Source organism: Bufo bufo, chromosome 2 (genome assembly GCF_905171765.1).
Source record: "Bufo bufo chromosome 2, aBufBuf1.1, whole genome shotgun sequence".
NCBI lineage: Eukaryota > Metazoa > Chordata > Amphibia > Anura > Bufonidae > Bufo > Bufo bufo.
The window spans coordinates 202,764,117-202,791,327 of NC_053390.1; the positions used below are offsets into that span (position 1 = coordinate 202,764,117).

Below are 27,211 nucleotides of genomic sequence, written 5' to 3' on the forward strand. Positions count from 1 at the left end.
TCACGTGCATTCCAGTTAATGTAAAAGAATATGTGAGATTAAGCACTGCAGGCAGAGAAGTAAAGAGGGAATCCTCGATCTGTACGGATAATGATAGATTGCAGGGTATATGAGGGCAGGTATGGAGAAAAAGTAAATGCATTAGGAAATGTAATGGTATGGGATGCTGCATCGCCAGTGGTAAAACTAATCCCCGCTCACATCAATCACAGCCACCACGAAAGTTATAGGGTTGAAATTTGCAATGCACCAATCAACGAAGCACTCCGGTTGCCATCGCAAAGCAGCAGCATTAGGTAATTTTCTCCATATAGACACAAGTCTCTCGACTCACGCTCTCCCTCTGTTGGGCTGACTGCAGCACATTTTCGTGTACGAATCAATATTTTTTCCTATTGTCGGCAGAACCAGAATAAGAACTACATTTCCATTTAAAGCAAAAGGACTGAAAAGAAGACGACAGCCTTCCACACGTGTAAAAATGCCGTAGTATACAAATGCTTAAGAATACGGTCTGGGCGACTGTTTTTACCCCCCACGTTCCTAATAATCACCTAACTAGCAATGACGTTATCACTTCCAGGACAGGGTTGTGCTATGATGGAAAACAGATAAGACTTCCCATTCAATTAAAGCTTTTAGTCATCGCCATAATGTGCAGAGAAAAAATGCTGCAAACGGTCAAAACAAAGTTTACTCCACTTTTTAATAATTCAAGAATAAATGCGATATACTCTAGTGGCGGTTCTTAGTGATGGCCATATCAATTATCCATGAAAATAGACACAGAGGCACTCTATAAAAAACACTCCGCGTCAGCACATATGAAGAATATTGGAAGCATAGTCCTATGAGCGGTGGATGGTTCATGCGCTGAATGGCAGCACTGATTACCTACAGTAACTCGAAAAAAGTCTTACAGGAATGCTACATAAAATGAGGATTTCAGAATTTGTCATAGAAGCCAAAGAATTCAGAAATATTTCAGTGACCATTGTGGGTTCTTCTTTGTTTAATGGAAGGGCACCAACAATTCTGTCCACATGTGTATAAGGCATGCTGTGAAGCCGTATAAGGCATGCTGTGAAGCTGCACGGTTTTCAGTAATACACTTATTTTTGGATTGTCTGGTTGGCGGTGGCTTCTCTAAGCAAAGGAAGTGGTTGTCTGATGATAAATCACCCTTTGCTAGTGAAGCGTGTTTGATATAGGGCTCTTGCACACAAACGTATTTTTTTTCTGTGTCCATTCCGTTATTTTTGGTGGCCCCACTTCAATGGGGCTGCAAATAAAACGGAAATGACTCCATATGCATTCCGTATCCCTATGTCCGTTCCGCAAAAATGAAAGCATTTAATCTACTAGACAGTACTAATCTAAGGCACTAATGGAGGCATCACAAGGCATTTGGTTCATTCATTGAAGGGCAGAAGAATCTTATATTTATAGCTTCTATTTCATTTGAAATGCCATTTCTTATTAACTACACAGTTTACTCTGCTCTACACATGAAACCGCATACACGTAATGCACATGTAAGGTATAGACGTCCTGCATAGCACCGTAAATGCACTGTACAGAGCTGTGCCCACACCACACTGCTGACATTCTGCTGCAAAGGCAAGGATCGGCAATAACAATGATTTCACCCCTGTGATGCAATGGTCAATAGCGGCATCCAGGTGGTGTTACGGCAAAAGAAGCTCTGTCTGGAGGCCCACTGACAACCCTGACATGTGAATATGGGGTGCTGATGGCCTTTAATAAAAAAAATATTAAAAAAAAATTTGTACCATAAAAGTATGTTATTTATCCCATACACTGACTGCTGTAAAGAATAAACAGACAAAAGACACGGCAGAACTGCTCCTTTTGTTCACCTCCAGGCAAACAAGGAATAAAAATGAGTGTCCTATGTACCTCAAACTGTGGCTCCATTCATTTTTATGAGATTCCGGAGATAGCCAAGTACAGGGCTTGGCTATCTCTGGAACCTTCATAATGATGACTGGAGCATCAGTACACATGGTCGGCCTACCGTTCAATTCATTCAGGGGTGGGGCTGGTGGGAGTGCACCACGGGGTATTCGGTCCCATTTCTCGTGATCAGAGAGTGTTCCAGTGGTAGGACCCACACCAATATAATACTTACCCCCCCATCCTGTGAACAAGGGATAACTTGCTACAACTGGAATACCCCTTTAAGACCCAATCTAGGCTGTGTCCTGCCATTTTTGTTTTTGTTAAATGTATAGGTCAATTAATAAACATTTTTCAACATTTTTTAAATTGGCTTCAATAATGAGGCACGAAGCAGAGTTTGGCTTCGTATTTTGATACAGTAATTTATGCGAATAAATGAAGTGACATGCGATAGAGGCAAAATTATGTAGGTCTCGCGGTATTTGCTGAAAACTTCGGAAAGACCTCTGCAGAGGCAGTACATTTTACAGTAGGACTGAGCCGATATTCTTAATGAAGTTTTTAAAAGAATCAGGTTTGGATACAGCAATCCGAACCTGATTTGCTCGACCCTAATGGCCAGCTTTAGGGGATATATGAGGGAGGCTGTGAGGGCAGCGCAGTGAGTGAGGAACGCCTTTGCTATTCAGTACTGCACTGAACAGTGAAGATGGGCAAATCACTGCCCGAAGTCAAATACAGGATCAGTTTTTACATAAAAAAATACTAAATCAATAAAGTACATTGAAAACCATTATGATCAAATGCCCTACACATAAAAAAATGGCAGTTATACTTTAAAAGGTCTTTTATATAATAGTTATATTTGCACTGTGTTATTTCCTCCTCATGTAACTTATGTTCAACAAAACTTTAATTTTTGATAGATATGTGATAGACGTCCTTTTATATAGATCAAAATAGAAGCACAGGCTACACACCTGACAGATGAGAGAATGGTGCCCTGACCCCTGTGGATGGTAAGATCAGCCAATCACTTCGGGCATCACCTTCTCTGATAGGAACAAAGTATAAAGCATACTGACACAATAGATTGTCAGCAGAGCGTAAAGAAATCAATTGTGTCCACCAATATTTCGCTAATGTGGCTGGCCAGTTTTAATTTGTCTATTTAGGGCATGTTCACACAATGGATTTTTTAGACTGGAAAATCAGACGTTGAATCTATGGCAGAAATCCGAGGCTGATCCTGCCCTGAATTCCAGTTAGATATGTAGTGGATCTGCATGAGGATCAGTCCCCTTTAATGGAAACCCACTGAACTCAATATGCAAATATGCATCAAAATCTGTGTAAAAATTTCGCCAATTGAACATACCCAAATAGGGCTGAAGCGATTACTCGATTGAATCTAGTAATTTGACACAAAAAATCCTCGATGCTAATTTTTTGCATAGAGGATTCGTTTGTGTCATGTGACCACGGAGCGGGAGTGAAGCGACTGCTATTACTCACTGCTCCGTGAGCACCCACCGGCCCGCACTGTCCTCCTGACACATCGTCAGGACATAGGGCATGTAAGCATGCACTATGACCCGACGCTGTGTGACGTTAGGACGACAGTGCAGCGCGCGGAGTAGAAGATGGAGGAGCTGTGAAGCGGCGCCCCTACAGGAAAGGTAACTACTGGCGCTGGGGACATGGCTAGGAGGGGGAGAGGGTGGCACTGGGGGGGCAAGCTGGTGGCACGGGGGGCAGCTAGTGGCACTGGGGGAGTAAGCTGGTGGCACGGGGGGGCAAGCTGGTGGCATGGGGGGCAGCTGATGGCACTGGGGGGGGGCAGCTGATGGCACGGGGGGGGGCAGCTGATGGCACTGGGGGGGGGGGCAGCTGATGGCACTGGGGGGGGCAGCTGATGGCACTGGGGGGGGGGGCAGCTGATGGCACTGGAGGGGGAAGCTGATGGCACTGGAGGGGGAAGCTGATGGCACTGGAGGGGGAAGCTGATGGCACTGGAGGGGGAAGCTGATGGCACTGGAGGGGGAAGCTGATGGCACTGGAGGGGGAAGCTGATGGCACTGGAGGGGAAAGCTGATGGCACTGAGGGGGCAGCTGATGGCACTGAGGGGGCAGCTGATGGCACTGGAGGGGGAAGCTGATGGCATGGGGGGGCTGATGAGTTTTTATAAATAAAAACTCATTCTTTTAATTAGTTTTTTGTTATTAGAGTACTCGATTAATCATTGGATTAATCAATAGAATACTCGATTACAAAAATAGTCGATAGCTGCAGCCCTATACCCAAACATATTTGTATAGCTAGAAACCAAGTGAGCAGGATGAGTTCAATTACGTTCACAATTTCAGGTTCTACATTTGTAAATTACATAGTTAAAAAGGGGTCATCCCACAAAATAAAAATAAAAAATACAAAAACAAAATAATTACCCACATGTTGTTCTTTTATTTTGTTATATTTTTTGTATATTTTTTAATACACTGAACAAAAATATAAACGCAACACTTTCGGTTTTGCTCCCATTTTGCATGAGCTGAACTCAAAGATCTGAAACATTTTCTACATACACAAAAGACCCATTAATCTCAAATATTGTTCACAAATCTGTCTAAATCTGTGTTAGTGAGGACTTCTCCTTTGCTGAGATAATCCATCCCACCTCACAGGTGTGGTGTATCAAGGTGCTGATTAGAGAGCATGAATATTGCACAGGTGTGCCTTAGACTGCCCACAATAAAAGTCCACTCTGTTGCTAATTAGCTAGAGTTTTTCCATTGTTCTTAGTTTCCCTCCCCTTCCCCCTTCTCTTCCTTTCTTGTACCCTCCTACCCTCTCTATTATTTAAATCCAAATAAAGAATTTACAAATGCTACTCTACAATGTAATATTCACCCTTCTTAGCTTCTTTACTCACCTCTCTGCAGCTCTGGTCACTTCTCTTTCTGTGGGTGGGCAGCAGCTTGTCACATGTGATCATCAAGCACTTTAAACTTTTCTTAACGTTCGAAAATAATCCCTCACACACAGCCCCAGCGATTCCACTAATAAATGGCACTATGCTATGTAATGCGTCCCCCCCATTTTCTTCTCCACTGTCTTGAGAGAGATATAGCTGTATATGTCTCTCAATTTAAAAGTACGGACAAATGAATTAAAAGGTGTCTGGGCCACTTCAACTGCTTCCCTAGGAGATCACTACACCAGCACTGGGAGGATGAAGGAAACAGGGAAGCTACTGAGCATGTCAGTCCACCACTGAATACAGGAGAAGGTGAAGGATTTAGGCCATAGGAGAACGAGCAGGAGGCTGTAATGTAATATGCATAAAAAAACCTAACAATATTTTTATTGCATGTATGGTATCTTTTGGACTATAAGGAACACTTCTTTTTTCCACCCAGAAGCAGGGGGAAAAAATGCAATGCGTCTTACAGTGTGAATGCTAATGACTGCTTCCATTATGGAAGCGGTCATTAGTATACAGGAGGCGCAAGGAGCGATGAGCGTAGTCACCATCCTCTAGTCTTCTTCCAGGTGCCACACTGCACATATCCTTACTACGTACAGCGTCAGGACGTAGTGCACATAGGCGCGCACTATGACTTGACGCTGTTCAACGGCAGGTGATAGTGCAGCGCAGGGCCCGGAAGAAGACCAGGGAGCGGTGTGTGTCAGAAAGGCCTGGAGCAGGCGAGGTAAGTTAATGTATTTTTTTTTTATAGAGATGTGGACTACATTCTTTGATTCAGCTAAGAAAGCTCCCACATACTTTAGCTCTCAGACAACACCTTATCTTCTCCAGAGCACAAAGGTTCCATCCTACCGAAGAGAACACGCCTCCTTGCTGCGTCATATAGGCTTTTTCTGCTGTTAGTGAAAACTCCATTACAAGATGGCGCTTACAGCTAGATATTTACATAGTTCACATACCACAGTTAGTAAAACAATGCACAATGGGCAGATGCTAAGTGTTATCTCATTTCGTATTTTCATATTTCAGCCAATGTAACAATACCACATGCCTCAGGGGGAATGCCTCTCTGATGTCTATATAAACTGCTGTACTTCCTGTAAAAAAACAAGAATTTGCTTTGACCCCAGTGTGTGTGTGTCACAGTTATTTTCTTCCGTGCACGTAAAACCCTTGGGTTACTATTAATTTGAAGCAGTAGAGCAAGCGTAATCAGCCGCGAATGAGGGCATCTTTATCACAGTGTGAATGCTAATGACCACTTACATTATGGAAGCGGTCATTAGTATACAGGAGGCGCAGGGAGCGATGAGCGTAGCACTGGATGTACTCACATTCCTCTAGTCTTCTTCCAGGTGCCACACTGCACATATCCTTACTACGTACAGCGTCAGGACGTAGTGCACATAGGCGCGCACTATGACTTGACGCTGTTCAACGGCAGGTCATAGTGCAGCGCAGGGCCCGGAAGAAGACCAGGGAGCGGTGTGTGTCAGAAAGGCCTGGAGCAGGAGAGGTAAGTTAATGTATTTTTTTTGCTTGTTTGATAGAGCTTGGGGGTCTGATCTGAGTAGGAATGGGGGTCTAATACAGAGGTCTGATTGAGCTTGAGGGTTTGATCTGAGGACAAATGGGGGTCTGATACAGAGGTCTGATGGGTGTCTGATCTAAGGAGGAAAGAGGGTCTGATCTGAGATCTAAGAAGGAATGGAAGTCTGATACAGAGATCTGAAGAAAAATATATTCTTTTCTTATTTTCCTACTCTATATCCTAGGTGCGTTTTATGGTCTGATGCGTATTAAAGTCCAGAAATACAGCATATTGAAATAATTCATTTGAAATACCGTGTTCATTGCATAGTAAGAGTTTTTGTGGCATAACCCCTTTACAGAGGTTGTCCATGATCATAAAAGCATGTGTGACACAGTGAGAGGTTTTGTCTGGGAAAACAGGTATTTTCCTCCCAGCACGTGCTGCTGGGCTAATTTACAGCCAAGTGAGGTCAAATACCGGACCGGATTTTAAGTGCTGGTCCGGGTTTTGGCAGCACCTGGCTGTCCTTAAATAGGCAGCTGAGCTCAGAAGCAAGGTCTCTGTGTTGGGATCTGGGAGCTTTGTGTCTGGATGAAGGCTTGCTACCCGTTTGGTGTGAAAACAGGTTGGTGCTGCTATGGTCAAGGACTCTGAGGCAGAATTGCTGCATGGTGTTAATTACCGCCAACACCGCAAGGTGACTTTTTGTTTGATTATGACTGCTTGTTTTGTCACTTGCCTAAAGTGTGAATAAAACACTGAACTGTTTGATCCAAAGAACTTGTTGTTGCCTTTATACTGCGTCTGCTAATCCTGTCTACCAGAGCGAAACCCCACAATTGAGGCTGGCGTGAACACATTTTTTTGGGTTTCTGCATTTTTCAGGCACAGTTGTAGGTCGTAAATTAAACCAGCTGTATTACAACAAAATAGAGGCTGTTGTGAAGGCCCTCATGGAGGCTAACCTGCAGCAGCGAGAGACAAACCTGCAGCAATGTGAGGCTAATAAGCAGCTGCTGATACAACACGTGATGGCTTTGCAGACCGCAGGAGCAACCCCGAGCGTCCACGATGCCCGGAAAGCAGTCTGTGCTGCGATTCCCAAGATGACCCCCGCAGACGACATCGAAATATACCTGGCGATGTACAAGAAAGTGGCCATCAGGGAGAAGCTACCCCGTGACCAGTGGGCTGAGGTCGTCACTCCGTTCCTGGCATCCGATGCCCAGCGGGTGTATTTCGACTTGCCGGACGATCAAGTGGCCGACTACTAGAAAGTCAAGGGTGAGATTCTGGCAAGACTGGGGGTGAATGCGTTGGTCCAGGCCCAGTGGGGGTTAAACCCGTCTGAGCCTGCAAGACCCCAGTATTATAACTAACTTCACCTCTTGCAAAAATGGCTACAGCCTGACGTGCTGGGTCCCACTGCTATGTTGGATCGTCTGTTGGCCGATATGTTCGGGAGGGCTTTGCCATACCCTTTCCAGCACTGGATCGGTCAGGTGTCTCCTGACAATGCCCTTCAGATGGTGGACCTGGTGGAACGCTATGAAGCTACCAGGAATCTAAAGGAGGGTTCTGTCGGGAGGTGGGTCGGCAAACCCTGGAAATATCCACCCCAGGCCCGATAAAACCCACCCGGGATGTACCCACGGGTGGACCTGGCTCAGATAGTCTGCTGACAGTGTCAGGAGACTGGTCATGTAGAGACTGACTGTCTCCATCGGGTTGAGCCCATGGACAATAACTATGGCTACCATCAGTCGCTACTGTATATGCCAGGAGGCTGTGTGCAACAGATACCCCAGAGTCTCTAGATCATTTGTGCCAGGTGGAAGTGGGAGACACTCCGGCGGAGGCTCTGCTGGACTCAGGGAATCTGGTGACCCTAGTAAGGGCTACCCTGGTGCGGTCTACTGAGAATACTGTCCGGAAAGTCGGGGTGATGTGCATCCACGGAGACTTAAAAGACTACCCCACCACGCTGGGGTCTCTAACTACGGTGGCCGGTAGATGGGCCCACAAGGTGGCTGTCGCCACAAATCTACATTGTGAACTCCTAATAGGGAGAGACTTCCCGGGCTTCCTGGCACTGTGGCCTGCTAGGAGAGTGACTGATGCTCATGAGACAGGGGTAACCCTAGCAGAGTGGCCCAGCTCAGGGGGGAGAGCAGAACCCTGGGAATCTGAGACTGAAGGGCCAGCAGTAGGGGTGACCGCTACTTCGGTGGAAGAGGGGGGAGACAACCCAGCTAAGTGAGATTGTGGGAGACGTGGAGGACTTGCCGCCAGGTCCTGAATTGGCAGACCTCAATGTCTCCGGGGATAATTTTGGTACCGCCCAACGTCGGGACCCAACCCTATCCCTTGCATGGGAAATGTGTTAATAGTAGATGATGAACCACAACAACCTGGGGCAGAGTCCAGGTTTCCCCGTTTTGTGGTTCATCAGCATATGTTGTATCGGGTAAACCAACTACGGGTGAACCTATTGAACAATTGGTGGTCCCCAAGACTTATCGTTGTGTTAGATCTAGCCCACCAACACATTCTCGGGCGTCACCTGGGGCTGCAGAAAACTCAGGATCATATTCTACAGCAGTTTTACTGGCCCAGAATATTCAAAGAAGTGGAAGAGTTTTGCAAGTCTTGCCCGACCTGCCAGATAACTAGCCCCAGCCACATTTTCGTAGTCACCCTAGTACCTCATGATTATCGAAGTACCGTTTGACCGAATAGCTATGGATTTCATAGGCCCAGTACCGAAGTCCGCCAGGGGGCATTACCATATCTTAGTCATTCTAGACTATGCCACTCGGTACCCAGAGGCGGTGCCACTGCGACATACCTCAGCCAAACTCCTAGCTAAGGAATTAATGGAGATGTTTTCCCGAGTAGGACTACCTAAAGAGGTTCTGACCGACCAAGGGACCCCTTTTATGTCCAAGGTGATGCGGGAACTTTGTAAGTTGCTGCACATAAAACAGCTACGGACGTCAGTTTACCATCCGCAAATGGATGGTCTGGTAGAACGGTTTAACCAAACATTAAAAAATAAGTTGAAAAACTGGTGGCTAAAGATGGGAAGGACTGGGACCTCCTTCTGCCCTATCTCATGTTTGCAGTGCGAGAGGTACCCCAGGCCTCTACTGGGTTCTTGCCCTTCGAACTGCTATAAGGCAGACACCCTCACGGTCTCTTGGACGTGGCCAAAGAGGTGTGGGAACAACAAACCACTCCACATAAAAGTGTCATTGAGTAGGTTACCCAGATGCAAGATCAGATAGAGACAGTGTTGCCTCTTGTTAGGGAGCATATGGAGGCAGCTCAGCGAGCCCAGAGTCGGGTCTATAATCGGCAGGCTCGGGTCCGGATCATTAACCCGGGTGATCGGGTTTTGGTTCTGGTGCTGACCATGGACAGTAAGTTCCTGGCTAGGTGGCAGGGGCCCTACGAGGTACTCGAGAAAATTGGAGATTTAAACTACAAGGTACACCAGCCAGGTCAGCGAAAGCCGGAGCAGGTTTACCATGTAAATTTACTCAAACCGTGGAAAGAAAGAAAACCTGTACAGAAGACAGCCCGCAGCCGGGTTTTCTAGGAGAAGAGGTACCAGCCTCTCTGTCTGATCCAAGAGAGGCAGCTGCCACAGTAAAAGTTGCTGACAGCTTCTCCTCTAAACAGACACAGGAGGCCAGGGAGTTTGTTAGTCGGAAAACAGATGTGTTCTCAAACCTCCCTGGACGCACTTCCATAATCCAGCATGACATTGTCACTGAGCAAAAACCATACCGGGTACCCGAGGCACGGCGACAGGGCATATCGGAGGAGGCGCGGCTAATGTTGCAGCTAGACGTCATTGAGGAGTCAAAAAGTGAGTGGACCAGTCCTATAGTATTGATACCCAAGCTGGACGGGATGTTGGTTTTGTAACGACTTTCAAAAACTTAACGAGGTTTCAAAATTCGATGCGTATCCCATGCCCCGGTGGATGAGCTCATCGAGAGGTTAGGGCAAGCCCCGTATTTTTTTTGCTTTGGACCTCACGAAAGGGTACTGGCAGGTGCCATTGACGGAGGCTGCCAAAGAGAAAACTCCCTTCATAACGCCTGAGGGGCTGTATCGATATAAGGTCTTACCCTTTGGTCTGCATGGCGCCCCCACCACTTTTCAGCGACTTATGGACATTGTGCTTCGTCCACATCGTTGGTACGCTTCGGCTTACCTGGACGATATAGTGATCCACAGTACCAACTGGGAAAGTCACTTACCCAAAGTGCAGGCTGTAGTGGACTCCCTTCGGAAAGCTGGCCTAACCGCTAACCCAAAAAAATGTGCAATAGGGTTAGAAGATACTAAGTGCCTGGGGTATGTCATTGGGCAGAAAGTCATCAAACCCCAAGTGAACAAAATAGAGGCGATACAGAATTGGCCCCGACCTGTCACCACTAGGCAAATAAAGTCATTCCTGGGAATGGTGGGCTATTACATGAGGTTTGTTCCCCACTTTGCTACTCTAGCTGCGCCCTTGACAGGACTGTTGAAGGGACACAAGTCAATGATGGTTCGCTGGGATGATCAGGCAGAGGCTTTCTCCGCTTTGAAGTCAGCCCTGTCTGGGTCCCCGGTTTTGGTGACGCCCGACTTCAATAGGGAGTTTATAGTACAGACCGATGCCTCCGAAGTAGGCCTCGGTGCTGTACTGTCTCAGGAAGTCAACGGGGAGGAGCATCCCGCTGTCTTCCTCAGCCATAAGCTCACCTCAGCCGAGACCCGGTATAGTATAGTGGAGAGAAAGTGCCTGGCTATCAAGTGGGCACTCGAGTCTCTCCGCTATTACTGTATAAATTAGGGAGAAAATGCAGCTTGTGACTGACCACTCCCCTCTCAAGTAGATGAGCCAGGCCAAGGACAGAAATGCCCGGGTCACCCGATGATTTCTCTCCCTACAAAACTTTACGTTTTCGGTGGAACACAGGGCAGGCCGGTTACAGGGAAACGCAGATGCCCTGTCCCGGGTACACTGTCTGGCGTGTGTTCACCCCCTCATGGTTGAACAAAGGGGGGGGGGGGGGGAATGTGACACAGTGAGAGGTTTTGTCTCGGAAAACAGGTATTTTCCTCCCAGCATGTGCGGTGAGGTTAAATACCGGACCGGATTTTAAGTGCCGGTCCAGGTTTTGGCAGCACCTGTCTGTCCTTAAATAGGCAGCTGGGCTCAGAAGCAAGGTCTCTGTGTTGGGATCTGGGAGCCTTGTGTCTGGATGAAGGCTTGCAACCTGTTTGGCGTGAAAACAGGTTGGTGCTGCTATGGTCAAGGACTCTTTAAGGCAAAATTGCCACATGGTGTGAATTACTACCAACACCGCAAGATGACTTTTTGTTTGATTATGACTGCTTGTTTTGTCACTTCCCTAAAGTGTGAATAAAACACTGAACGGTTTGATCCAAAGAACTTGTTGTTGCCTCTATACTGCGTCCGCTAATCCTGTTTACCAGAGCGAAACCCCACACATGCCACACCTGCTCATGGCTTATATATGGTATTGCATCTCGGCTTCATTTAAGTAGAGGCTGAGCTGTAATACCACACACAGCCTGTAAACAGGTGTGGCAATGTTTTTGGAAGACGATATCAAGGTTTTCATGATCCTGGACAACTTCCTTACCACTAAATAATATTGTAGAATATTAAATATACTTCCCTTGTGAACAACTAGACCATATAAATCAGATAATAAGCAATTGCCAGGAAAGTACTAGCCAGCCGCGATTTAATTTATTTTGCAAGAAAAGCTAACAAATGATTTGAAAGACTGCTCGTCATCATCCCCCCATCAGTGCAAATGAAGATGTAGCAGTGGAAACAATTGCTGTGTAAACGTAATGTGGTCAGCTGGCAGCCCGCTGAAGACTACTTATTAATCAAAACGTTGGCTAAGGGGACACCAAAATCACCATGCAGAAACCTGGAAGCGTTCAACCTTTAATCATCAAACAGCATCTGTGACTGTACTCAGCTCTCAGCTAGTGGCACCCAATAAGTTGGTATTGTGATCGAGTGCCGACCAGATGTGTTTGTGTGGCTAAAATGAATGTACCTCTATTATTTCGCTACTAAATTGTCTGCTTAGTAATTCAATGAGCCATTTCCTCATGGTGTGAAAAAACCCCTCTGTGTTCCAATGAGCTGGGGCACTGAGCACCATGAACCCGCGGCCAGCTGAAAAGATCAATGTCCGCATGTGGGTTACCAGCTGCAGATAAGGTTGTCATTCCACATTGTCCTCCATGCCGAAAAATAGAACATGGGAACAATGGGATTTTGAAAAGTTATCAAGTACCTGGGTGGAGAACAAATGCACAGTCATAAACTTAAATAGGTCCCACAAGACAAAATACACGCAGATAGTAACTGAAAAATGAGCTTAAATAGGCAAAGGACACGCTGGGTAATGGCTCAGCTCAGCAACTACACGTTGCCGTATGTCGTTTCAACCAGGGAAACGCATGGCACTACACTATAGAGAGGTGGCGTTCTCTGCAGAGGCATAACGTTTGAATGTAATGTAGAACGTGAACGAAAATCAATTCTGCAATAAATCCAGTTCAGTTAGGTGAATTTACTTAAAGGGAATGTCTCACCAGGATCTTGGGCTATTATCTACAGTAATACATTAGTAATATTGCAGATCAGGAGTCCAGATCAGTATTTTTATATTTTCCTACTGCCCCCCCGTTTCCCCTCTGCCAGCATTTAAGGATGTGCTGAAATACAGTCAGGGCTGCTGTGCATGCGCACGATCCCTCTCCATTATGGTACCATGGCACAGCAGTACTGACTGTGTATTTTAGTGCAGTTTTAAATGCTGACAGGAGGGGAACGGGGGGCAGTATGAAAACAAAAATGTGAATGTGGACTTCTTATCTGCAGTACTACTCATGTGTTACCTCAGTTAATAGTCCAAAATCGGGGTGTGAGATTCCCTTTGACAGCACATATGATCACTGCTAGAATAATGACAATGGTGTAACAGCCAAATACTAAAGGGTCTTCCTATTTTAGACATTTCTGTCCCACCCATCACCAGAACAGGCTCTCTACACTCACTTCTAAGGGAGTCACAGAAACAGCTGCTCAGATGTCTCCCATAGACTGCATGGCCACCTCTCTGTTAATTCCTGGTTGTGGCATAGGTGTCCCTCCTTTTTGAAGAGTAGGATTCGCATCTATCATTTATGGCCCATCCTGTGGGAAAAACTTAAGCCGCCTAAATAAATGTTTGAAGGGGTTTCCTGTTTTTTTTTTTTTCCTACCGTTGTGCTCAAGTTTACTAGTACTAATATCAATTTCATCACCCTGTTCAGCCCTACAATGACTTTGTTTAGATCACACGCCGTGCATCTGACAAGTGATCTATCCCAGCTGGTTGCCACCTGCAACGTACTCACCATCAGTAATGATGACTTGCACTGTACAAGGGCCGGTTTTAGCAATACATGTCTACTGCGCATATGTGGTCACTGGAAACCGTGCATGCGCAATAGGATGTCCGACGGCCCATAATCTCCCACCAACCAGAAGTAGCATAAGTATAGCCAGTTGTGTAGGGTAGATCGGTGGGTGAAACTATGAAACGCCTACAAATTTCTGAGTTAGACTTCTTTCCAACAGTTTTTTTTTATTCATGTGTTTAGATTCCCAAATAGCCACTTTAAAAGAAGACCTGCCACCTCTTCTGAGATGTCTGTTGTAGTAACTACTTTCCCCATCTAATAACAATTCTGGAGCATCTATTCTTATTACTCTATGTTGTACTATTCCTCTATTATTCCTACTTAAAAGAAAATTCATTCATAAGCTTCATCTATTACCAGGTATTGGAGGAGAAGGTACACAGACTGCCACTGGCAGTGCATACTGGATAGAGGCAGACCCTGTGGTACACCCCCCCTTCACACCCAACTGGTAATACCCATCTGGATCTTAATTGCAGACTATTTCAAGTAGGAATAACAGAGGAATGACATAACACAGAGTCATCAGAAACTCCGGAACTGACTAGACTGTTCAGTTTGTTAGCTCTGACAGCAGGTGACTGTTCTTGAGCTCCACGCTCCCTTGTAGTCACCCATGGTACTGCAAAAAGACTATTAGTGACATGTCAGCATCACCTCCACCTCCTTGCACTGGCTTTTATACTTAGGTCTTCTACACTTTTAAAAGGCACAGATATTCTGCAAAGCATTGCATGAAAAAAAACAAGCTGAAAAAGATGATTTTTTTTTTCACCTGAAGGACATCTATTTTGTGGAAGTCCATGGATCATTAAACAACTCATCTAAAAGCATGCATTCGTTTCTATTGTCCTTAACCAGTTTAAGGACAAAATCAAATTGTCAGAAGACTACATGGAGTCAAACAAAAAAAAAAAAGAAAGAAAATCAGATGAGGTCTCCGGAGTTGAAAAAAAAAAAAAAGTGTGTCATTTCTGGCATAATAGGTGTGTTCATAGTACTAAATAATTCAAAATTGTTGCAAACTTGGAGGAGATATTATCTAGCAATTTTCAAGACATGAAATCATCGCCCCATACAAGAGGCTCAGCCATTATACAAATGATCACTATTTGAAGTTTAGCCAAGCTTAGCTCTGCTACATCTGTGGCAATGACATTTAGCCTTGAAGCAAGGTAAACCACAGCAAAAATAGTGGTGCGCGCGCAGCTTACTATTAATATAATAGGAAATGATATCTTATATTTATAATCACATCATTAATAAAAAAAAAAAGTCTACAAATCTGTCAAAAGTTTGATGTACAGTAAAACAGTCCTGCCTTGTGAAATGGCAGTAGTTTAGTTATCTGATATGGCGCACCGTGGAGAGTTAATAAAAGCCTCCCGTTATAGTTTCTCAGTCCGACGCTGATTTCATCTGAAAAGAGATGAATCCTTCATGTGAGACAAAGCCTTAGTGAGAATCTGGGGTGCCTTTCCTTCCTATCATCCACCAGCAAGATGACAAGGATTAATGACTGCTCCCATTTGTCGGTAGATGGTGGTGGGGGTTGCGGAGCGACTCTCAACCTTTTCCGATGAAGCAATTTATCTCAGGAGAGATCATTCCTGTCTGTTCAGCTTTAGCATATTAATTCTCTCCAAAAACAAAAAAAATGCTAAAGAAAGGGAGAAAGGAGGGGGAGCTTAGCTTGGAGCAGGGCCAGGGACAAATGAAGAGCCGCCTGGCTGCATTCCTTATGTGCCAAAAGTTAATTGATCTGCCGGTGGCACTTGTCTGCCAATGATAAGCTGGGAATTGTGAACCAATGACTGAACTTCAGAGGGGCCGGGCCTACTTACAAGACAAAAGGTTATTACCATGTTAAAGCACAACCTACATTAAATTAACAAAACTTTGCAAAATGTAAGCACCTGAAAACTTTTATGTTACTGAAGGACACTACAGGTATATTTGTATTACTTCTTTATCCATAGGAATACATTCATTTGACCTTAGCACCTAAAAGTCTCGAAATACCAACATTTAAAGAGAAGCTGTGACCAGTGCAATCTGCAGGTTGTAGAGCAGGACGAGATGAGCAGATGGATACATAGTTTTGTGGGAAAAGATTTACTATAACTTGTAATTTATTCATTTACACCTCTTATCTTTCTGGCCTTAAGACCACACATGTGTACAGCTATCAATGACTGACAGCTATGTATACACACATAAAAAGCTATCAATCATTCATAACACCACCCCATGTACAGCTATCAGCGACTGACAGCTATCTGTATACACACTTACACAGTGAATACTATCAATCACTAATAACACCCCCCTGTGTACATCTATCAGTGACTGACAGCTATGTATACACACTTACACAGTGAATGCTGTCAATCACTGATAACACCCCCCTATGTACAGCTAGCAATGACTGACAGCTATGTATACACACTTACACATAAAAAGCTATCAATCATTCATAACACCACCCCATGTACAGCTATCAGTGACTGACAGCTATCTATGTATACACACCTACACAGAGAATGCTATCAATCACTGATAAGACCTCCCCTGTGTACAGGTATCAGTGACTGACAGCTATCTCTGTATACACACTTACACAGAGAATACTATCAATCACTGATAACCGTACACAGGGGAGGGGTTATCAGTGATTGACAGCTATCTATGTATACACACTTATACAGGGAAGGTTCACAATCACTGATGGAAATCAGTGAATAAGTACTGATCAAACCCTGACAGCGGCCTTATAAAAGGAAATTTTATCAAACACATAGGGCGGCCCCCTGTACATCTGAAGTCAGAATAATATCTCTATACTCAATGGGTTCTATGTGAGCTAAATATAGGTGTTAAAGACCATTTCAAACCTCAATTTCAAATAACACCATACAACCAATGAAGAGATAAAAAATAAAAAACACATCTTTATTATATGCCAATTTAAAACTTCAATTAAAATATTGTATAGCAAAAATCCACTCACACATAAGAGGATGCCATAGTGGACCGGCTGTCACAAATACCCATTAGCCATTGCAAATAACTGGTAAGACATGCTATTCAATACAAAATGGTAATCCCAAGTAATAGACTATTCCACAATACAAAAAGTCCCAGATAATATGTACAGGGAGGAAAAATGACCGACCACTCTGGTTATGCTCCACCCCAATGCTGTTTCGCAGTTGCCTTTTCTGGGTGTTTATCCTCAATCAATTCTTCTTACCAACCAAATGTGTTCTAATAAATACCAGCCACAGTACCGAGAATTGATAATATTAAAAGGGGTTTTCCGAGAGTTTTATACTGATGATCAGCTGTTTGAGAAGGCGTTGGTGCTTCTGTGAGAGCCGAAGCTTTCTCTCTGCGTTTCCTAGGCCGAGTGACGACACGTTCATGTGCCACGTGGCCTAAGAGAAGTTCAGCCTCATTCAAGTGAATGGAGCTGAGTACAATACCAAGCTCAACTGCTATACAATGTACGGCAATGTGCTTGGTAAGCTGCAAGAAGGCCGCAGTACTCACAAGTGCCAGTGCCTTCTCAAACAGATGATTAGCGGGAGTCCCGGGGGTCGGACCCCTACCGATCAGATACTGATGACCTATGCTGAGGATAGATGATCAGCAGGGGCGTTGCTAGGGTCTGAAGACATCCGGGGCACGAGCCCACGCCATGAAGCCACACCCTCATCACCACCAAAGGGGGGGGGGGGGGGCCTTCACAGTAGTAATTAACCCTTTTCAGCAGTCCCCCTTCAGTGAAGGGCCTAGCCGTCTGGGCAACCCCACAGATCATCCATAACAGTGCCATCCACAGATCCTCCTCCCCGCCGCTCACAGGAGTATACATTTATAAACTGTAATCCGTATTCTGCAGTAACTTTAAATCAGAGCTCATCTCCTTACTACCTTACACTCAGCTCCAGACAGTAACAGGCAGTGCGGGCGGCAGCGCTCACTCACTGAAGTCACGCGCCGCCTAGTGGGAGGAGCAGGCGCGTGACATCAGTGAGTGAGAGCCGCCCGCACTGCCTGTTACCGGAGCTGAGTGTAAGATAGTAAAGAGATGAGCGCTGATTTAAAGTTACTGCAGGATACAGATTACAGTTTATAAATGTATACTCCTGTGAGCGGCGGGGCAGGTGTAGAGTAGAGTCAGAACAGAGAGCGCTGTGACTTCTATTGCGGCCAGAGTGGTGCCCCCGCCGGCCCTGCATTCGGGGCACTGGACAAAACATCCGGGGCTCCAGCCCCGAATGTTTTGACCTAACGACGCCCCTGATGATCAGTATCAAAATCCTGGAAAACCCTTTTAATTTTGTTCAAGTGATTGGATGTCCCTGGATTGGCTATTCTGGGTTTATATTGTGGGTGAATCAGATATTGGATCTACCCCTGGAAGTAGTGACTGCAAAATGGCGTTGGGATGGAGCATGACCACAGTGGTCGGTATTTTTTACTTTCTATATGTACTATGCATATCTGGGACCTTCTGTATTGTGTAATAGTATATTAGTTGGGGTTACTATTTTGTCTTTTTTTTGCAATTGTTAATGGATATTTGTGACATCCGGTCCATTATTAGACCCTCTTATGTGTTGGTGGATGTTTGCTATGAAATATTTTAATTTAAAGTTTTAAATTGGTATATTATAAAGATATATTTTTGTCTTTTCATTGGTTGTATGGTGCTCTTCGCCCATTTTCTGGAGGTTTTTCATCTCCTCCTGCTCTATAGCATGCTGCCGGCAGACTGCACTTCATTTTGTGGGGACAGGTCATCTTTAAAAGGATATCTTAAATGCAAGCTTATCAGCGTACCCTATGTATTATATAAAAGAACAGCATGTACATTAGCTTGTTCAGGTCCAGCCTCCATAGATGTAATTGATATCTACCACATGGAAAGCCACAGATAGAGACTAGATATTAGATTTTCGCAGGCAGATCCAGATAGTCTTGGTGGGATCTAGTAACTTTTGCTAAAGCTCATAGAAGGTTGACAGCAGAAAAAGATAACATGGTCCATGTAGTCTGCCCCATATTATTTGATATTCATCTCAGGATAGACATGTGTTTATCCCAGGCATGTGTCCTGGATTACATTTTTACAGAATCTACTGTATGATGCACATAAAAGATCCATCTAGTTCCATTCTGCAGCAGCTCCGGATGAATGTCAATGACCTATAATGGTTACCTCAAAATTCTAGTTTTTCTAATTCACACAAACGGCAGCCAGAAAGTGACTAAGACATACAATATACATGTAAGCATTAATTATGGTTAAAGCACTAAGCTGACCTACTTATTGCCTCTGCAAAACTTGTTAGGAACATGTATATTTAGGTCAGAGAACAGGGTATATTAATTCAGTTTTAAACCCATTGTGCTAACAAACTTCCCAAACATCAGACCCCTACCCCTGTGTAAAATAGACATCTACTCAGAGATACCATCTCCTCCTAAGGGTCTCAATCAGCAAGAGGAAACATTATTAATGATGCCACTGATTAGGTCTCCTGTAAAACTATTACGGTCTCGAACGTGACAGGTGTCAGAAGATCTAAGAGACTGGCGGCAGGTGATGTGATCTGACAGCCTCTTTGATTTCACTGGTTTCAGTGATGTTGCTGGTATGACCACACCTCTTGTCTCAGGTGTAGCTTAGTGGTCATTCCAACTCCCTTATTTAGTCTGGCTTCACCCATCATGCTATGCGGTTGATAGCTTTAGTTTGGTATTGGAAGTGCTGGTGTGTGGTCCTCTTCTGAGTTCCTGCTCGTCCATTTACTTCAGAAGTTAAGTGTTACTTCCCTTTTATATTTTGTTGTTTCCCCTCTGTCTTTTGTTACTAGGCCTCCGGGAGACGCTTGTTCTTTCATATTGGAAGGAACAGGCCGGCTCAAGCCCAGACACTACACCAGGGCAATTCAGGGTTTCCAGGGTCTCAGGTTCCAGTGTATGAATATTCCTACCCTCAAGGTCCGTTCATACGGATAGGAGTCAGGGCTAGGATTAGGGTTTCCATAGATGGTGTCCCCTTTCCCTAGCTTTGAGGCCTCCTTTTCCCTTCCCTCCTGTTGTTGGTGTGGTGTTCCCTCCCACATCACTACGTGACAAAAACAGAGGAGACATTATTTTTGTATTGGCCCAATGGATCTTTGGCTCATGGAATTTTGGGGGACTCAAGGCACATTTGGTTTTATTCTACATACTGACGTTGGCACAAGTTGTTCTCTACGGTCTTTGTGCATAGGATGAAAGATGTAAACAGTACATATCAAATTCAGTCATAGACGTATCCCACCTGATAGCTCTTAAAGGGAACCTATAACCTTTACTCTGCAGACCTCGCTGAGGGCACAGCATAGTGTGATGACAGAGCTGCTGATTTCAGCAGACCGTCACTTCTGAGCTAGAATTTGGTACTTTTACAGTACTGAGAGGGCGTAACATGCCAGACATGGGCAAGAGATGGGGTCACAAGTTTCATCGACTCACTTCCCTCGCAGTACTGACTGCCAGCCCGCTGAAATCTGTGGGTCTGTCACTACATGATACTGCTCTCAGCGAGGGCAACATAGCAGAGGTGACAGGTTCCCCTGAGTACAACTTGGACTGAAATTAAGGTGTGTGCGCTTTGTGGGTATTGTGGCATATTTTTTCTCTATTATCAATGTGTATTGTGTACTGGTCATCGATATGGACACATTTGGCCTCATGCTGAAAAACTATAAAAAAAAATAAAATAAAAAAGTTATCCATAGCAGCAAGTAAAAACAAAACAAAAAAAGCTCAAAAAACAAGTTTTTCACACCAACCTTAAAAGGCATCTGTCAGCAGATTAGTACTGGCAGCTGAAGGCATCTGTGTTGGTCCTATGCTCATATGTGTCCGCATTGCTGAGAAATATGATTTTTTAATATATGCAAATGAGAGGGGGCATTGCTCTTACACCTAGAGGCTCTGCTCTCTCTGCAACTCCTGCTCCCTCTGCACTTTGACAGGGACAGGCAGTGAAAATATCATCATACCTGGCCAATCAAAGTGGAGAGGATGCAGCAGTTCCAGAGCCTCTAGGTGTAACGGCAACGCCCCCGTTGCTCCTAGAGGTTCATTTGCATATATTAAAACATAACTTTTCTCAGCAATGTGGGCACATATGAACATGGGACCAACACAGATGCCTTCAGCTGCCAGGAGCACATGCAACAGGTCAGCCAATTTCGTAGGTACAAGTCTGCTGACAGATGCCCTTCAATACTTTTTATATGAAAGCATTTATGTATAAAAACCCAACATCTGCAGTCATGGTTTCTATACAAGCCCCTGGGAGGCTGACGACAGTACTGTTCAGCTATTATGACCAGCAGCGTCTCAGGAAAGGTGCCGTAGAGCTTTTATACATCTCTTAATGCCAATGGATAAGCATTTTACCAGCTACATACGAGAACCAGGTAACGTCTACATATTGGACATGATGGCTCCTTAATTCTGCATTGCTCACCTTTATCTTATGTACAGTAATAGGGCTCTGTTGGCCATTCAATAACAGACCACTTACAGTAACTGGCTTATAAAAGGAGCCATGGCAGCTTGCATTACATGGTGGTCAGCTACAGTAATACTAATGTCCAACCTAATAGACCAGAGCAAGAGCGGTTTATTGATTATTCCATGCAATGAGGTAATGTAGCTATTCTATCTACTGATAGTGTTCGGTGCTTTTACTTACTACATTCGAAGTACACCTTCTGCTTACTATGTAAAACAGAGCAAAAACCATAAATGCAATTTCCATTAGTCAGGAGGCGCAACACTGGCCCCAACATACCCTGTGCCATCTATGATACTGATGTCTTCCTACACAGTTTGTGCCCCTCAAAGACTGGGTGAGACTGCTACCTTTGCCCATTTACATGGGCGGAAGATCGGGCCTATTATTGGGAATGAATATTCGTATGAACAATCAATCCCAATAATTGCCCACATCTCTTCATTTTTTTTTTTACTTGTTTGGGCTGCTGTTAAGGCAACACATAGGGTGCGCTACGAGCCAGCTGAGTGTTCATATAGCCCCTTTCTAGACCCCCAGGGCTGACTGCAGAGGTGTCTCCCTGTTTTTGAATTGGGTCAGCGAGAAATTGAGTGACCCAATCAAGGTGGTTGGGTGAAAGACTGTGGTCATGGAACAGAGTAAAACAACCGGGACTGGAGCCTGCTCTGTGACAAGGAGCTTTTAGTAACAGCTCATTTTTAGAGCAGGAGCTCACATTGAAGAGCTCACCCTCCTCTACAGCAAGGATACCAAAAGATGTGGCTGCTGAGTACCTATACCACTGGCCATCACATAAGGGCAGTCATTAAAAGGGTTTTACAGTATCTGATTGATGGGGGTCGGACACCTGCCAATCAGCTGTTTGAGAAGACACCAGTGTTGGCAATAGCGCCTCGGCTTTCTCTAAGTTCACCAAGCACAGCGCTGTACATTGTATAGCAGAGCTGTGCTTGGTATTGCGGATCAGCCCCATTCGCGTCTAGGCCATGTGACCGAAGAACGTGGCATCACATGGCATAGGCTAGGGATGGTGAACCTATATATAGTATATCTTCAATGTACTTTATCATTTAGATATAATAGCCTGCCTACATTCAGTGCGCTGCCTGTGCTGTTTATAGTGCGCCCTATGCTGATGAATGCCAGGAAAAGTCTAAGGCATATTGGTACAGCATAGACTTTTTCCAGGGTGCGGGTGCCAGAGAGGGCTCTGAGTGCCGCCTCTGGCACCTGTGCCATAGGTTCGCTACACTGGCCTAGGCTAAGCTGCAAGAAGGCTGCTGCTGTACTTTAAGCGTCAGTGTCTTCTCAAACAGCTGATCAGCGGTCAGATACTGATGAACCATAACCGGCCAGATACTAATGACCTATCCAGAGGATAGGTCATCAGTATAAAAGTCTTGAAAAAGCCCTTTAAGGGTTCATATATTTCCAGTTGAAAATGCATTTACAGCTAATCAATGCACCTAGGAATTTAAATTTAGCAGTTTCAAAGTTGGGCCACATCTAGTTTTTTAAAGTGTAGTTCTATATTCTCAAGGTATACTTTTAATAAACTCAATGTGTAAGGATATATAGTTTAAGTGAAAACTCATTTATAGCCCATTTATACGCCGAGGAGAAGGATCTGTTGGACATTTTCATCATTACTGTCTAGCAACAGCTCTCTAGAAAGCAGGGGATTAGGAAGCAATTCCTTAAAGGGTTTTTTTGAGATTTTTTAACTAATGACCTATCTTCTGATTATGTCATCAGTGTCTGATCAGTGGTGGTCTAACACCTAGAACCCCTGCCAATGAGCTGTTTGAGAAGGCACTGGCACTCACTGTAGCACTGCAGCCTTCTCGTGGCGCTGTCTAAGGCATGGGACGTAACGTTTATCGGTCACATGGCCTAGGCGCAGCTCAGCTCTATTGAAGTGAATGGGACTGAGCTACGATTCCAAGCACAGCCACAATGCAATGTACAGTGCTGTGCTTGGTGAGCTAAGAGTAATCAGCAGCACTACTATGAGTGCCAGTGCCCTCTCAAACAGCTGATCAGCGGGATTCCCGCGTGTTGGACCCCCCCACTGATCAGATACTGATGACCTATCCAGAGGACAGGTCATCAGAAACTATCTCGTAAAAACTCCTTTAATTATATGTCTATAGTAGCAGCATTTAAAGTTCAGTTGTCACGGATGTTCCCGCGGCAGGTGGTAGGAGATCGGCGAGACTGGCAACAAGTGGTTTGATCTGACATGTTTTCCATTTGGATCAAATGGCGGCTGTGTTGTTTCTGGTGCTTGCCACACCTTCTTTCCTCAGTGCGCTATTAGGGTCATTTAACCTTCTCTGTTTATAGTTGCTTCTCTCACAATGCTGAGCGGTTTTAGCTTCTGTTTGGACCTTTGCATAGATTGTGGTTGGATCTTGGCTGAGTTCCTGGTGCTTCCATTGCTCCTTTGAAGTTAAGTCTTTCCTTTCCCTTTTGTATTTTGTTTGGGTTCTGTGTGTTGTATTTCCCTATTGTTTGTATTAGGACCGGAGGGAGACTCCTGTTCATCCTTCCTTTTGGAGGAACAGGTAGTCTCGTCCCTGCCATTAGTACCAGGATCCTATAGAGCTTGATCGGACCCTAGGTATTCCTGCGTATGAATTCGCCTACCTTTGGGGTCTGTTCATACTGGTAGTCAGTCAGGATTTTTAGTTAGGGTTTTTACTAGGAGGTGTCCATTTTCCTTCCCTAGTTCTCAGGCCGGATTCCCTGTTCCCCTCCCCTCCTATGCTATGCTCGGTGTGGTGTTTCCCTCCCACACCGAAGTGTGACAGCAGAGCAGTACACCTTCAACAGTTATTAGTCAAGCACTCGTTCAGCCGACAGCTATTTCTCCTGACTCCCTAATACACTTATACGTTGAGTTAAGCTGGGCATATATGTGTGGTTAATTGGGAGAGTAGAAAACGTCGCTGCTAGACACTTCTGATGGAGGCTTGTCTCCTGGGACAACACAAGAATCGGGGAAAAAAATTCTGTATGCCTGATCCTTCTCTCTGCCGTCATCATCTGTCAGAGAAGAGCTCCCCATACACATTACAATGTTGGCTGAACCTGGTGTTCTCGGCTTCTTCAGCTGAACATTCATTATTATGTATTGGGGCATTTGAACTCGCTGATCGTGCCACCTGGAACTATAATTTTTCGACATTATAAACAAAAAAGTTAAATCAATAAATGAGTTTTATTCTGTGATCTTCGTTTTTCTTCTTGCTGTCCCATTACAATTGCTACGAATCACGATAATTACCCATTGTAGACAGGCCTTCATGTTTGGATAATGTCTAGACAATCTGGTGGTTTTCAATTAAAAAACAAAAAAACTTTACTTTTCTAGTCTGGGCAACAGTTCCACTTTTTGCCCATTTTATGCTACAGTATACTAAAATGATACATGGAATCTGTGCCTTCCTTTTCTGGGCTTTTATTTTTTCCAGTGATTTCTGCATTCCTAACAGAACAGCAATTTTGTAACCCTGAAACATTTTTTTGGGAAGCAATTGGGGCCAGTTCACAAATATTTTTTTTGCCACTGATGTTGGTGCGTTTCCTCCTCAAAATTAGTTACAAAAAACATCTCAAAGCAGCCTCCCATTTATTTCCACATGGAAAAAAGAAGCAGCATGCTCTATCTCGGGACAAAATCCACACTAAATCTTTCATTGAAATGTATGGAAAGCATATAAAAAAAAAAAAAAAAAACGCTCCATACGTGTCTGCGTTTTTAGTGTTTTCTGAACGTTTTTTTTGTGCATAGGTGCCAAAAAACACCAACTGAAAATGCAGTTTCGTGTTGAAGTAAAGATCCATTGGGTAAATAAAGCATCAAAAACTGCACTAACTAGAGCAAAAGAAAGAACGCAAAAACAGTTCATGTACATGCAACTTACAGAAACTGAGCTAATTACATAACATAATTACGGCAGTTGTCTCATCATCCACATGGCAGCCATCACCCTAAGGGCTCATCCACATGACCGTATGTATTTTGCGGTCTGCAAAACACAGATCCGCAAAAAATGTGACGTCCTTACTGCATCCATTTTTCGAAGATCCATTGTAACAATGCCTATCCTTGTCCGCAAAACGGACAAGAATAGGGCATGTTCTATATTTTTTGCTGAATGGCCATGTGGACATATGGAAACGGAATGCACATTGAGTCATTTCCGTTTTTTGTGGACCCATTGAAGTGAATGATTCCGCATACGGGCTGCAAAAAAACGGAACGGACACGGAAAAAAAAAAATACCTTCGTGTGCATGAGCCCTAAGGGTAAGGCCGCACAGGCAGTTTTTATAGCCAAAAATCAAGAGTGGATTCAAATAAAGAGAAGTGGTATCTGTCCTTAATACTTCCTCTCCTTTTATGATCCACTTCTGATTTTGCCTTCAAAAACTGCATCAGAAATCCCGACCGCATGACTGTACACTACCTGCTCCATAGATTAGTAGAATGTGCATATTACAGCAATAGAAAGAGATAGGATGTAAAAAATTAAAAAAAACTCACTGATTCGGTAGATATTCTGATTATTGCTGGATACTACAAAATATCTAAGGCATATCTACGGTCGGGTTAACACCTGAATTTACATTGTTGTGAAATAATATAAAGCAGGAGACCTTTTTGCCATTAGTAACCAATCAGCAATCAGTTTTATTAAAGGAGTATTTCCACTTAAGGTACATATGGAATATTCACGGGATATGTTATAAATGTCTGATTGGAAGGGTCTTCCATCTGAGACCCTTCTCCAGAACAGTAGAGAAATCTTGTGGATAGGCCATAAAAGTCTAAAGTGGGAATACCAGTTAAACTGCACCAGAAAAATAAAGTGTGGACTCCTAAATTTGAAAAATCGACATCCAATCAAAAATGCATCCTTTACCATCTTGGCAATGAAAAGGGATGTGATTTGTGTAAATTAATGTGTTGGAGATGGTAAGTTATAAAAAAAAGTTTTAAAGTAGCACTCCCACAAAATTTTTTATTCTGTGACCCGTTAGGCTACTTTAAACATCTGCGTCTTTCTTTTCTGGTATTGAGATCCGGCCAAGGATCTCAATACTGGAGAAAAACGCTTCAATTTTGTCCCCATTCAATGTGAATGGGGACAAAACTGAACTGAAGTGAACCAGAATGCCTTCCGTTCCGTTTGGTTGTGTTCCCATCGCGGACAGAAAACCGCAAGCAGCGTTTTTCTGTCCAGCATGGGATGCACTCAAACAATACAAGTTAATGGTGTGAGATCAGTTTTCTCAGGCACAATAGATCCGGCATTAAAATCATTGTAAGTCAATGAGTGCTGGATCTGTCATTGCTATTTTAAAGATAATACAACCGGACCCATTCATAACGGATGCAGACGGTTGTATTATCAATAACTCAGTAGCCTGCATGATGTAATCTGTAGTGAAGGTAATCTTCTTACCAGTGACTGTATTTGTGTGTTATAACCTCCCCTCTGATCCTCAGCAGTGTCATGTGACCAACTCTCTAATCTCCAACTGACACAGGACAGGAAGTCAGTTACTTCTCTATTCATTCCTATGAGACTGACATTGAGGCTCCCATAGAAATACATAGAGAAACTGACTTCCTGTCCACACAAGATGC

General features: G+C 44.2%; 1 protein-coding gene across 1 annotated transcript in view; it reads right to left on the reverse strand.

The window, feature by feature from the left end:
• RNFT2 (ring finger protein, transmembrane 2) overlaps window positions 1-27,211 on the reverse strand; it is a 92,546-nt gene that overhangs the window by 27,195 nt on the left and 38,140 nt on the right. The window lies entirely within an intron of this gene.